A 14,941-nucleotide genomic window follows, 5' to 3' on the forward strand; every position below is an offset into this window, starting at 1 on the left:
TGCACTATGCCTGTAATGAACACCTGTGATGTTCGGCCGTCAAGACACATTGCTTCCGGCAAGCAAGCATGGAGTCTCAAGTCAGTGCAGCATTTCCATGCTCCTCACTTCTGGCTCATTTCTTGTCCATTCTTCTCAGCATGTTTGAACTAAGGTTTTTGACTAAATTCCAAATCGAGCGTATTCGTATCTCTCTCTGTTTCAAACCACTCAGAGCAATGAGACATCTTTTTTCGATTTCTTGTTTTTAATGCTGTGTGTACTGATTATAAAGTAGCGAACAGTCAACTTACCGGGCCAGAATCAACGGCTAGCCACCGGGGCGGCTGAAAACAGCTTTATGGGAGGATGTTATGAGTTAAGAAAGGCATTGCAACCATGTACATAATGCCGCCACACGCAGTGAGGGATAGAGTTAAGGGTGAAAGAAAATGAAGAAAAGCAGCTACCTAGATGGTGTGTTCAGTAACTTGTGCACTCACGTATGATGCAACACAAAGGCAGTTATCAAATACGTGGGTATTATGCCACCATCATCTGTAGGTAACAATAGCAAGTCATATTTTATCGTCGTCTCTTCCGATTTTTCATTTTGGCGCAGGTTTCTTTACACTAGGAGGGTAGGGACTTACCCCCGTTCTTTCTAGTTCCCTCCCTGAACCTCCTTGCTCATTTTACTCTAGTGAGCCCTTGATAGGCGCCAAAACTTGGCTGACAAAAAAAACGCTAAGTATCGCTGCTGTTTAGCACCAGAAGGAACTTACTTTTTTAATCAAAGCATTATTCGATTCAGTAGATAGTCATTCGCGCAATCTCATACGGAATCAGCTAAGGGCTAGCGCTGAAAGTGTGACCCTTTTCCAGAGGAGAAAAAAAAACGGCTAGGAGTTGCACTATCTGTGCAGACGTCCCGGCATTTAGAAGAATGCATCAGCCTGTTTACAGGAGGTATTCCGAGGGATAAATATAACACAGTTGGGGATAACAGTTAATAGAGAATACCTAAATAATCTTCAATTCGCTGATGATATTGCCTTGCTGAGTCACTCAGGAGGTGAACTGCAAATCAGGATCAATGTGTCAGACAGGCAGAGCAAAACGGTGGGTCCAAAAATTGGCATGCTGAAAACCAAACTATTATTAAACAGTCTAGCAAAGAAACAGCAGTTCACAATTGGCAGTGAGGTGCTGGAAGTGGTAAAAGATTACGTCTACGTAGGGCAGGTAGTGACAGCTGATCCAGATCATGAGAGTGAAGCAACTAGAAGGATAAGAATGGGGTGGAGCGCGTATGGCAGGTTCTCTGAGATCATGAATGGTAGTTTACCAATATCCGTCAAGAGAAAAGTGGACAACAGGTGTATCTTACCGGTGCTCACCTACGGGGTAGAAACGTGGAGGCTAACGAAATGGGTTCAGCTTAAGTTAAGGACAACACAGCGAGCCATGGAAAAATTGGTAGGTGTTACGTTAAGAAACCGGAAGCGGGCAGCGAGGGTGAGGGAACAAACGCAGGTTAATGACATCCTAGTCGAAATCAAGAGGAAAAAATTGGGCTTGGGCAGGGCAGGTAATGTGAAGGCATAATAACTGCTGGTCCTTAGGGGTCACGGAGTGATTCCAAGAGAAGGCAAGCGTAGCAGCGGGCGGCAGAAGGTTAGGTGGGCGGATGAGATTAAGAAGCTTGCAGGAATAGGGTGGGCGCAGCTGGAAAAAGACAGGGTTAGTTGGACGGACATGGTAGAGGCATTTGCTCTCCAGTGGGTGTAGTAAGGCTGATGATGATCCTCAAAAAGAGAGACGAAGAAAGTTACTCATTGATTCCACCAGCATTGAAACCTGATTAAAGAAAGTAGTCTTGTACAATCTTCGTTGCTGAAATTTTATTTGTTGGATCCATTATAGTGCCGTTTAGAACCACGTGATCCGGAACAATCACTCTTGCCAGATTAATGCAACCTGTACTTAAACCCTTAATGGCTAGCTACCAAGAGGCTTTACCTGAATGGCTGCCACCACAATTAGCGAGAATGTGGAGAGAGCTTGAAAAAAAGTTGGGCTTTGACTTTCGCTCCAGAGTCAGTATATGAAGTCTATGCTTTCTGGTTGCAAGATTAAGATCAATCAGCAATCCTATGCACAACGTGGCCGTACCTGGTCACTAAATCGTAGATAATGGAAATAAAAAAGGAAGTGCAAAAACCGAGAAGGGCGGCAGCAACGCCATTAAAATAATTACAACTTCGCCGTACAAGGATCTCTTATTCACCACACGTTTGTATGCTCGATGGCAATGGCTCGAGTGGGGGATGGCATCAAGCATTTTGGCATCACCTATTTTTTGACGACTGGTCAGCGTCGACAAATGTTCATGAGCACCTGGAGGATTTGCATAAGTTAAGTGCGCGGAGTAGTCTTCGACATTCAAGTGGTGGGCAGTTTTGTTCATGCATCACCTGGAGTCTGGACGCACAACGACGGGCTGGTTGGTTCATAGAAGTCACCACAGATGAAATCCACAAGATAGCGCAAGCTGTGATTCTGACCTGACGAGTGCCTATGTGACAGTACTTCAGGTTCCTCTAGAGCTGAGAATCAGCACGGGGTCTGTATGCACCACCTTGCTTGGACACTTCATTTTTTTTATAATATGGTCCTTTTCAGCACTGAATACATTGAAGGCTAAACATTGAAAAAAATTGAAAAGAATGGCGTCATGAAAGTAGACACGTTGCTGGCTGATGAGAGCTGCTTATATGGGTGCTTGCTGCCTGGCTATAGAACATGGAACTGTAACAGGAACGACGCTAGCAAAGGGCCGGGATGCAGAATAATTACTCTCGACTGCTTCAAGTCAGGACAGCCTCTGTAGAAAAGATGGCGGCGACAATTTTTTTTTCACTAAGGAAGTGTTGTTCTGGTTAACAGCACAGAATACAGAGCCTGTCTTGTCCAAGTGCAGCTTCGGTTACCGAATTCTTAAAAACAAAAAATGTGTCGAATAAAAATTGCTCACTGAAGCGCACAAAGACAGCTCAATATCATCTCACCGATACGCTTAAAACCGTGAGGTGCAGCTTCATGATTACAAAGAAATAAGTGTAACCTAACTTTTTTTAAAGCCAGACAAATTTGGTATTTATTTTGTTGTGAGAGCGTTTGCTTACTATAAATAAACTATATATTTTGTGCAAAAATAGAGCAGTGTTTTTAGGCTTGCATAAAACTACGCGCCATGCGCTGCTGCCGCATCCTGAAATCTTTTGCGAAATACTTTATTAATATCACCTTGTTCAAAAGCGCAATATTTCATGTCTTGTTACTACGCAGCAAAACTGGTATTCCTGGTAGAGAACAGAAAAACACGGCTTTTATTCGAGCAGAGACGCAAAAACTGGGCTCTGGGAACTAACATTGACGCTGAATATGCATTAGATACCAAGGAGCCAAAACTAACAGATGTACCCTCACAAGCGCCGTCACAAGCGCGAGGTATGTTCATAGCCATCGTGCGGCTTGCTGAAACTGATTTTGGATTGGTGATATCTATGAGCAAGCAGACTTAAAAACCGGAAATAAACAGGTGTCGTTATCATTCAACCGTTATTTTGAAATCAAGGAAAGAAATCCTCTACAAGTGTTGTCGTTATTTCCGTGCACTGATAGCTCTCTTTGCAGCGCTTTGCGAATGCTAAGTGCATGTCTCGTCCGCAATGCTTTACCGCTTATCAAACCATATATGGTGCACTTTCTTCGTCCTAACTAATCGTGAACGGTAAAAAAGAATTTCTTACTTATAGTCATGAAGGTAGTCCGCACTTTGTGAAAGCTATTCCTGCAGTAACTGACCTTTTGGGAGGATTTCTGCGTGTGCAATTGCGTGTGCATATTCTTAGATTGTTCGGAACAGGAATATTCGATGATATAAAGCGAGCTCCACGATTAAACTGTGAAATAAGGGCGCGCATCAAGAGAACAAACTGCACGGCAGCCTTGGCGCCGCTGATTTGGAAGGCCGTTTAGGCAAAGAGAGCACAGCCCTTTAAGTTAATGAAAGAAATGAGCTGTACGTTGCCGTTCAATAGTCGCCCCATTAGGCTGGACTTGGACGAGCATTGGTACTGGGCTCTAAGACAAGCTTCCAGGTTTTGCACTGAAATTTCACTGCAGGAAATGGCAGAGGCGTAGAGGCACCACATTTGTTAAAGTCATGAGTTTATACCTTTCTTTGAACAAATTACCATTCTCTGGGTTAGTATTGCTATATTTGTTCAGTTATGACTATTTAGATGCAGTTTTATACTTTCACAAAAGTACCCCTAACGGCATGAAATAGCATATATGGTACGCGAGAATATTTTCGTAAAATGAGGCAACCAGGTGGTTTTCTAAGCACGGAGGTTAGTTAGTATTCTTTCGGCCTGAATGGAGCTAGGTGTAATTTTTCTAGTGGAAGATGAAAGTTCATACAGCCATGGGTTAACTCAAGCAAACACATCCTAACCTCACGGTTCTTGTTTTCGCTCCATCCCTCTCTTTCCTTTTTTCATTTCACACCCCTTCTTCCCTTTAATTCTGTGCAGGGCAACTATAGGCGGAACGCACTTCCAGATAGCCTCCCTGCGTTCCCTCTTCCTCATCTTCCCTCTCCCGCCGGAAGTGTTCTGTGATTGTTTCGAAAAACTTGTTCTCTGATTATACTTACGCTGTCCACCGTTCGCTCCATTTAGCAGCTGGGTCTGCAAAAAGCATGCAATGTAGCAAAATCACTAGCGAACCTAATATCGGCTTCCCTTTGGCGCGAACATCACGGTAACGTAGGTCACGTGCCCGTTCTATCAACCCCGGAGGACGTCCAATTATTGGCAGTGTGCGGGGCACGCAGCAGCCCGCACTCCATCGACATCAATCCCGGCTGCTGTCAGCCTGTCTCGAAAGCATAACGCACCGGTAATAGGCGTCGAATCTCGAGGGCCTCACTGTGCTCTAGGCGGCTTGTTTTGTGTAGCCATTGCAGCCATTGGCTTTGTGTCGCTGCCACTAGCACGCCTCTTCCATTCGGCGTTCTTACCAGTGATGACTGCGCTTTGCGCGCGCTTTACGCGTTTACGTTGTGGCTATAAGCGAATAAGAATGGCCGACAACAACAATGGCGTAGTGCATCGCGCGGTTTGTACTCGCCATTTCTCATTGGTTTGCATTGTGAATGGTCTTCAAAAAAAGAAATACCATTTGAACTACAACCTCTCTGAAGAGGTAAAACTGTTTTCGGCGATTTACTTCCAAATGTTTCTAACAGCGTAATTTTCCTTGGCTCACTGATTCACTGCCTTATAAATGACACATTGGTGAACACAGAAGAATATTATATTGCCAACGCAGTGGTTCTTTGTTGCCGATAACGTGTATTCATTGTTGGCTTCTTTCAGTACAGCAGTCGCTTTAGATGCAGTGCAAGAAGTACATGCTATACTCGCACTAGTTTGTTGAGAGTTATCAAATGCCATGGAGTCTAATATGTTTTAAACATCTGCTTGTGGGCACTTTGTTAACTACCCGAAAAGGTGATGGCTTGAGTGTTGGCGAAGGTCTGTGGTGGGTGAACCACATTTATTGGACGTCCCGGTAGCCACGGCTCCTGAGACGGTGGAGTGGGCTGTTGACGTTGCTGGCTAGGCCGGTTGCCGAAATCGTTCCCTCTTGCACGAGCCAGAGCTTCTGGTTTGCGTGAGGCAGGTCGCGCCAACTTCATCTTCATCAGCGCCGCTGGCGATGCCAGCGCCGCTACAGATCTTGTCACCATACATGTTTAAAAATGCGCTGTACTCTTAGGACAACATGAAATTACTCGTATATGCAGCCAGATAATATGGGAGCACCACGTTCGTTTATACACGGTGGCCAGAATTAAGTCTTGTAGATTTATTCAAGTTAGGCGCTGAGAGGCCCGATGGACGCAATCTGATATGATAATTGACACTTTTAGGCACATAATTACCTGTAATCAATCTGTAAAAATTCTAGTGACCGCAGTAGGCGGGCACAATAAACATCGAAACTAAGAGGCAACCGTATTCCTACAGATTTACACTTGGTAGAATGCTCCAAGCACAAATGTAGGACAAGATATTCGCTTCTGACTTTTCAGCTCTATCCTCAATATTGCGTATGCAAGTCGATGGTGACAGGCGCGAAACTTCTGCCTAATTAAGGCGGTGTTTCGTCTGCCAACGGCGGAAAGCGACCGGTGAAGGTGTTTACTGCTTCGCTTTCACTTTCGGCTTCGAAATGGAAGAAGTGACCCATGCAACAGCTGCGTCACAATGGGGACGAGTTTCGAGTTGACTGCCGTCGCCTTGCATGCGTATTAACGGAAAATCAGTGAAAGCTATGCGGGGAGAATATTTCCCATCTCGCGTGCTTTTGAAGAAGTCTACCAAAGGAAGTAGTCTATAAGCGCGACGGTCCTTATTTTTACATTATGAACAATCATGCTAGGCGCAGCAGCTCAAAAGTTCACTAAATTTTATTAAATTAGATGTCTGACAACGACAATTAGCAATAATATTACGGTACCTTGCCCGCATGACTAATGATCATAGGTTCATTTCCCATACGATACGTTTATTGCGATCTTTGACCGCAAACATGTACCATTCATAACCTATACTGCCAAACGCTTTACCATAGGCAGCGAGGCCCCACAACTAAAGTATTATTAAGGATTTTCTTCAGTGCAATCTTGACCTGGGAAAAAGTGGCCATAGATTTTTTAGCGCTTTCCGAGAGAAGAAGTGGCAGTGTTTTCAAGATCAAGCTCCGTTTTTTTAATCTCTCCCCCTGTGCGAGCAAACTCTCAAGCCTGCATCGCAAAAGGGCTCATTATTGGCCATAGGGTGAACACGAGATCTTGGTTAGGACTTGAACGAAGGCAGACAGAAGTCAGGAAGCCAGTCAGAGATTGCAGCGCATTCCTGCGCATGCAGCCAGTCTGCGCAGCGAAAGAAAAGAAGTTCTCTAGAGGGAAGCATCACGTCATTGTATTGATGAGCGCTAATAAAAAGGTTTGTACTAGTGCATATATGTTATTCGGTCTTTTCTTATAACCTCGGCTTTTTGTTTGAATGTGTTGCGCGCAAACGTCATGTATTGTAGCGATAGCTACATTACGGTAGCATTCCGAGCCTTCAGCGTGGCGGTGCCGTTGCGGCGCCCCGGCACCCTTTGGCAGCGCCGCCACGCTGTCACGTGGTTGGTCACGTGGTGCGGAGCAGCTAGCAGCGGCGCGGCGCCGTGGATGATCACGTTGTTCGTCACGTAACCAGCCACGTGGTGCGGAGCAGCTGCTGCTGCAGGCGGCGCTGCACGCCGGTGAAACCGAGCTCTCACAGCTCTGTGCATGCGCCGTGTCAAGTGGGACGAAGGTGAAGAAGGAACACCGAGCGAAACGGAGTGGCGAAAGACTGACTCTACAATTCAACTGGACAAGTTCCACTCGGCCAGCTGTAGCTATCGCTTCACTCCAGGTGTAACCAGGGCTAAACCACCACCAAATTTTTTGTACAACTACTCTTGCACCCCCCCCCCCCCCCACCCCCAGCACCCTTTCGGTTCTCCTTCCCTTTTTAATGGAGTGCGTGTTCTTAGAGGTATCAGAAAAAAATAAATATTTCAGAGAAGTGCTAGTAGTTGTTTGTTGTTAAAAAAAAGGAAAAGAGGCCACTGCTAGGTGTGGACATGTACACATTTTTCTCAGGCACCGTATCTGCAGTCGACAGAAATAAAAGTGACAACGTTGAAGACTGGAAAGTAAAAAATAGACGAGAACGGTAAGAAAAGAAATCGAAGGTCTTATTTACGAAAATTTAAAATAAACAAATGCAAGCCACGCAATCACACAAAATGGCCCTAATAAAATAGCATTCGCGAACGAGTGGCTAGCCGTGGTGCCGCTTCTAGCCATGGTGCTGTTTCCACTGTACGAGCATCAGCATCACTTACACTAGTCTGGCGCGTTGTGTGTCCGATTGCAAATCATCATACACGTGGGTCACTCTGACTAGCCGCCGGAGTTGGCTGCCTGAGTTCTTTTTGCTCTTAGGAAAGACACGCCGAGCGTCCTGTAACTGCATGCGTTCATGTGAGTACAACTCTAGGGTTTTTATTTTCGTTGCTTCAAAGTCCTTGATATTTTTGCCACCGTCATTTTAAACAAGATAATTTGCACCGGAATTCTATTGGAAGCATAACGGCTATTTCAAAGTGATTGGAAATTTATACCAAATATACTAGAAGGTAGTGAATTCATAAGTCTTTTTCGTTCAGTTTATGAAAATGTGGGTGACGTTCGCTCCTCTGTGAATCGCGATTAGCAAGACTGAGCGAATTTCAATGTACACCAACTTCTCCGTTGTGTTTATCGTCCGCTCGTAAGTTTAGTTTTGCTTGCAGTAAAAAGTTGGATACCGAATGAGAGGGATCACATAAGTTCGAACGGAAGAGCAAAAGGATACCGAGCAGTCGATAGATGACCGCTTTACGTAAATTTATTATTTTTTTGCGGTATGTACTTTCATACGAAAATTAAAAAAATATGGCCTTATCGCGGCAGAAACTCTGACTAATACCTTTCCACATTAGAGGCAGGGTATTGAATAAAAACGTATAACTGCGTTTAATGAAAGAAACAGAGTTTCCGCCTACATATAAAGTATAGTTTCCGGAGAACACTCCTACAGGGTAGAGGCAAGGAAAGCGAAACTAGCATTGGCTACAAAGGAAGTGTATCTGAAATGTATCTGAAACTATAATATACCTGCCATAATTTTTATTGCAGAGATGAACTAAAATGAGGTCCTAGTTCGGTAAAACTGAAATATCTGTTCTGTGTTCGATTCGCTCCGGTCTAAGATGCTATTAGCGATAAAACGAAGGTTCAAACCGAGTTTACTGATATAAAATCCGTGGTTGGACTCTAGGAAGAGAGAAATTTTTTCAGGCTGTATGATTATGTAAATGTCAAGAAGAATCATGTATAATTTTATCTCGGCAAGGTTTTTTGTGCTCGTAACTTAGAGTTCTTTCCAGAATTATTAAATCATATGACATTTTTTTTATCCAAATACACAAGTTCTGCTTAAAACACATTCATCGATACCACCAACTTTCGCATGTATTGGCTCCTACAACAATTCTGCCTTTATGCCCCTTAAAGCCTTCTCCTAGGGTCAAACCACACACGCACACAGAATCAAGTTATCCTTGGGAGGACCTCGAGGTACGCTTGGCCGACTAATCATCTAATAAGGGCTAATTCAGTTACCGAGGCAAGCACAAATTAAGGTTGAGGGAACGGTACCAGAAAGACTGCAACAAGTTAAATACGAAAGGAGAAAGCCGGATAAATGTGGCGAGAGGTGGAGACAGACCCCAAGTACGTTGTGGAAGGACACTTCCGATAACATGAGTAAGAGTAGCACCCACTCGTGCGGGCAAGAATCTACAAGAGAAACTCTGTACGTCGGCATCGGAGAGTTGGTGCTGCAATCAATGATCCTTCGGCAACAAAAAAAAAAGAGCAATACAGTTGTTAGACTGCGAAGAAAGAAAGAATAAAGCCGAGGGCCTAAGTGAATTGTCTGACCTTTGTTCCGGGCTCAAATAAGTAGCACATGGGAACAAGTGGTAACAGGAAAAGATGGTAGCCTGTGTAGGACAGGGCAATGACTGAGGAGGGATGGATGGGCGAAAGCACAGATGTCATCCTAAGAGAAACACCTCGAACGGGAGGGCAAGGCAAAGGAAAGAGTTTGGCACATAGTTAAAGGATACTTGACGTCGGAAAATTGAAGCAAATATGTTCTCTGTGACTAGGACAGCGTGGTTGGCGAGCATTACGTTCAAAAATGAACGGTCAGCCGGACGGATTCGAGTGAAAAGAAACACTGGCTTCATGCGTCGAGTGCCGAAGAGTCAAGGTGACCAGAACTTCATACTTGGCCCTTTCGGCACTGGTGTCCTCAAATCTCGACAAACAAACAATTTATTTTGATACCTTATATTCTTGAAAGACACTGAAATTAAAACGTGAAATAGGTATAAATGGCCTTTTTGTTCATGCGGGATGCTCTTTTTGCACTCTGCTTTTCATTCTGATTGAACATGCCGACAAAAAATGGCACAAATTAGAAATCAAATACGCCATGGAATGCGCTTGTTATGGTGTTTTCATTTGGTCGCAAGTTGCTCAGGGGTGCCGATGATTTCGTTCATTTTCAGTTCTTCCTAGACACAGGTATACAACGTCATGTGAATAATACGAAATGCAATGCATTTTTACATCCACTACAACGAAGACGTCATAACTAGGTGTTATGCGTGTCACGCAACTAAAACCTGAAAGGCTTGATGATAATATAATTTGCTTATTTAATGAACTACAACTGCATCCCATTTATTTTGAAGCGAAAAGCTTCACTACGCTATGTAAAGCAGTCTTCGGGTAGGCAGCACAACGACCTTGAATGACTTTCAGCCCAACCAAGGATAGTTGTGTATAACCATATGTGGTACAGTTATGGTGTCAAACGCTTAGCCCCTGACCTTGACCCATGTCCTTTAGTTGATCTGTGATCTTTAACCTTTCATATTTGACATTAAGTGACCTTTGGGTTGACCTTTGACCTTAAGAACATCCGATGTGGTGATGTGAAGCCACGTGGTGACATCCGATGGGGGTGTCCTAAGGCCATGTGATACACCTCACAGCCACGTGGTTGTGTGGGTATATATAGAACGGCTGTCGGGAGCGTGTAGCGCAGCTGCCATGGACGAGCCTGAGACGCTTATCAAGCGTGCTTGCTTTCGCTTAATTCCAGGGGTGGCCAAGTTAAGCCACCGACAATTTTTTCTTCTTGTGAAAACGTTCTTGTAAGATATGCGGAAACAGAAGTGTGGAGCTAGGGCATATACAGCGAGAGAGAGAATTTTTCACTCAGAGATAGTGAGAAGTCTTCGCGCTGGGTGGGCAGCCTCCTCAGTCCAGGAAACCGTGGACCCGAGTCCGGTTGACCACGCTGCGCTGGTAGACCAGGCTTGGGCTTGACAGCTCAGGCTCCCTCTGTTGTTCGGTTAGGTCCGTGGTGATTATAGTTCCAAGGGGTTCCTTGCATCTACGCACGATATGTGGTAGCCTGTTGGACATTTTGTTGAATGCGCATTCATAGCTGTAGGTTGTGCCCAGATCCTTAGTAGTAAGGTGCCGCGGACAGAACTGTTTGTTTGGATTTTTCGAAAGATGACTGCTTATCCCCTTGTTAGTTTCGGTTGTTGGGAATCTGGTCTTCTGTCAAGTCTAAAGCAGGAAGATGTCATTATTCTTCTTGGGTACATCATGGACTCTGACATTCAGGCAGTGGTACCTGGTTAGCGTATCTTCGGGCTGAAGCTTTTCCGGGCGCGTTTCCTGCCAGATGGGTGTGCCCCGGAGTCCATAGGATGCAGGCGCCTCAAAGGCGCCTTGGTGTTACACGGCGGAGGTATTGAAGCGGTATGGCAGAATTTTTTGTTTGGTTTGGCAGTTTTTTGCGCGCGGACAGTGAATCATTGAGGATGATGGCAGTTCTTTGCACTTCGCGAGCGCGATGGTGATTGCAGCCTCTTTTGCTATGTCTTTGTAATTTTTTCTAATAGTGGCGGTGGGGTCTTTTCTGCAAGTATGGAAGCCATGAGGTTGTTTTGGGGGGGGGGATAGAAAAAAATGCAGGAGTAAAAAAAAAAGGCAGATTCACAAACAGAAGCAGAAGGATCACTCTAAATGTGGGGATTGTTGCACTAAGCGTGAGTACAGTGGATGCATTACAACAATGTGGTGTACTTGCCATCAGAGAAGTAGCCGATGGAGGCCATATTCCCATTGCGGCGGGGGAAAATACCATGCTTTTCTGGGAGTGAGTGGTCAAGCATGTGGGAAAAATTGTACGGGCCACTGAAAATTTCTATGCTAGTAGCAGAAACGGTGCAAGATAGAAGGTCGTGCTTGAAAATTGTCGAATAATTTTAACAAAAGTTTAAGGAAAAGTTTAAGAAAACTTTTCATGGAAGCTAATTTCTGCCTTAAAGTTCAGTTGCCCTCGGATTAATGAAATGGTTTTGTCGTTAGAAAGTATGTGCGCAAGCGGCGATATCATGTTGTTGTGGAGTTTACGCGTAATTGAAACCATCGGGTTCTGGCGTCCTTTTATGACTACATGGTTCCACTAATCATCAGCCTCCTTGAGAGCAAATTCTTTACACTTTTTCAGCTAGATTCCTTGTAGAAATTGTTAGTAAAGCAATAATAAATTTAATGATTATAAAGAAAAATCAGGACATAATGTATACGGGAAGAAATGCTACGTACAAGAGACAATTTATTGGTTTATTTCAAAATTCCTTACCCTGACAGGACTCTATAGCAGGGGTGCGCTATATTAAAGTACAATTAGATATACCATTTTAGGCACCAGCGGAGCATGATCGATAATAAAATGTAAACACATAAGAAGCCACAAAACATGTCAGCAACTCAAGTCAAGAGAAGAAATCTGCAAGCGATAATTAGAAAATGTTCCCCGTAATGAGTTGTAACTCTCCATAATATGGGGAAAGAAGCGTATTAGAAAGCCTTAGCACGTGTAAAAGGGTATATTTAAATAATGCGATGGCTCGTTGTGTCCGATGTCGCAGATACGAAGACACAGTAACCTTCCGAAGGTGCGCAACTTGAATGCGCAACAGGGGTGAGAGTCTTTGAATACTCATTTTTTTGCCGCAATTACCGTAGTTTTAAGTTTCAGACAAGGCATAAGGAAGAAAGAGCGAAGTAGAGCCAGAGAGTAAGTAACAAGGTGTGGGCTGGCGAGAGTTTTTACAGCGACACTTCTTAGTGCATGCCCTCCCAATGCCTTGATCTCACCGTCGACCGCAAAGTGGAGGAGAAGGAAAATGGCGCCCATGTCGGCGCTAGACGGCAGCACACGAACTTCGTCTCATGCGGCGTAGTAAGGCGTATTGAGACCTCCTCATAACGCTTAAGCAACTATATAGTGAATTAAAACCACCAGTGCACTGCCACGAAGAACAATGCAGGTTCAAATGGGATGCACCGGTACCTGTACTTGACTTGTTGCGTTGGTTACTTTATCATTTTCCGCTGTGATCATCTTTTGCTTGATCATCTTCCGCTGCTGTCAGAACAGGAAAGCACCGTCCTGTCTTGTTTGTTCCTGGTTTTCTGTGTGCGTTCTATTTGTGCTGCGAACGTTTTCTGTATTATGGAGTGCAAATGACTAGCCCAAACCTCCGTCCTACTGTGTATTTTAGCGAATTGGTAAATCAAGACTGGACGACCTCTCGAAAACTAAAACAAATATAATCCACGCGTGCGCAGAGCACAGGATAACACATCCCGCTTCCTGTGCACATTAAAACAAACGAGTTTCGGCATAGACACAAGAGAAAAAGTGAGAGAGAAAGAAAGAGTTTGGGAAACACCAAGACGAACAGACTCGCCCGTAGAAAGGGCGGATAGAAACGGGCCAAGCAGACAGTCGCGGATCGCTCGTATTTCGTGGTTTGTGGTGAGCCATCGATGCCCCTAGGGCACAGAGTGTCTGAGTTCTTGGAGCACGAAATTTCATTGCCGTGTACTGCCGTTTCTCCTACTCAAGTGCCCTGTTTCGGCGATGCGATGTTTATTATTTGATTCCCCCACGACCGGCTCTTAAGAAGATGCCAGCAAGTGATGACGAAACTACCTGGGATCAGGAAAGGAATGTTGATGTACAGTGCTTGAGGGAGCATATTGGATGCTCTTTGTTTCTGTGTGGAGGGAGACTGCGCTTAGTAATGTTAGCAAGAGCAAGAAAATAGGATAGGAGGAACTGAATAAAAGACCTAAAAATTGGCAGCTCACTAAGGGGCTCTCTTCTCCCTTTAGTACTGATGCTATCCGGCTGCATTTATAAACGGCGTACTTACTTACCTTCGTCTGAGCTACCGATAATGCTTTCCTTTCTTTGTTGCGCCTATTGTACACACGAATTTTTATTATATCTATTACAATCCCGTTCATCTAGCTTCCTAAGATCAATAGAAAGCAAATACATTACTCCTATTCAAGTGATTATTTCTCGTGATGCTGTTTTGTATGCTGTTCACGTACCCTTTAATAATCGTGCAGTAGAACACACATTATTGTATGCGTGCTGTACTTGTTTACCCTTTAAAGCAAGGAACAGTGCAGCAAAACACGAGATCTTGCTAATTAAGGCCCCTTAAATTTTAAATGAAAAGTTACATTAATGCGATATGTAGGCGACATGATCCGTCGCGTGTACACAATTGACTGTGACGTTGGCCAGATTTGCCCCCTTCTCAACAACTTGTGAAGTGAGCCTTGGTGAAGGAGAAAGCTGTCGAAAGGGCGCGAATTTCTTCCCTGTCAAGCTCGCGTCCCGAGGGTCAAGAAGCGCTCATCGAAAGAGCAACGACAGCGGCATTCACCAATCAAGTCCCAGAGTAGCGATGCCACCCATCATCTCTAATATCTTCTTTTTGTTATCAGAAAACATTTTCTCCTCCTTCTGCCCGGCGGAGTTTTCAAATCTTCGCGTCTTAATCAACTTTCAGTCCTACATCAAAGGAAATGCCTAGTTACTACACTATTTAATTGGTGTCATTGTGTCCAAAGTTTCAGCATTTTTTCGCCTCGGGTAATTAACAAAGAATTAATATTGCAGGAGGCTGCATGCGGGCCAATTCGGACTTCTGTCATGTTTTGGGACATAAAAAAATCTACTGCATTTATTTCTAGCTCTAAAGCTCTACCCGTGTTTAGACGCTCTCTATGAATGCCTGAACATAAGAATTCAAAAACATGAATGCCGGCTAACGTGCCGAA

The sequence above is a fragment of the Amblyomma americanum genome, chromosome 4 (assembly GCF_052857255.1).
Source record: "Amblyomma americanum isolate KBUSLIRL-KWMA chromosome 4, ASM5285725v1, whole genome shotgun sequence".
NCBI classification, from domain to species: Eukaryota; Metazoa; Arthropoda; class Arachnida; order Ixodida; family Ixodidae; genus Amblyomma; species Amblyomma americanum.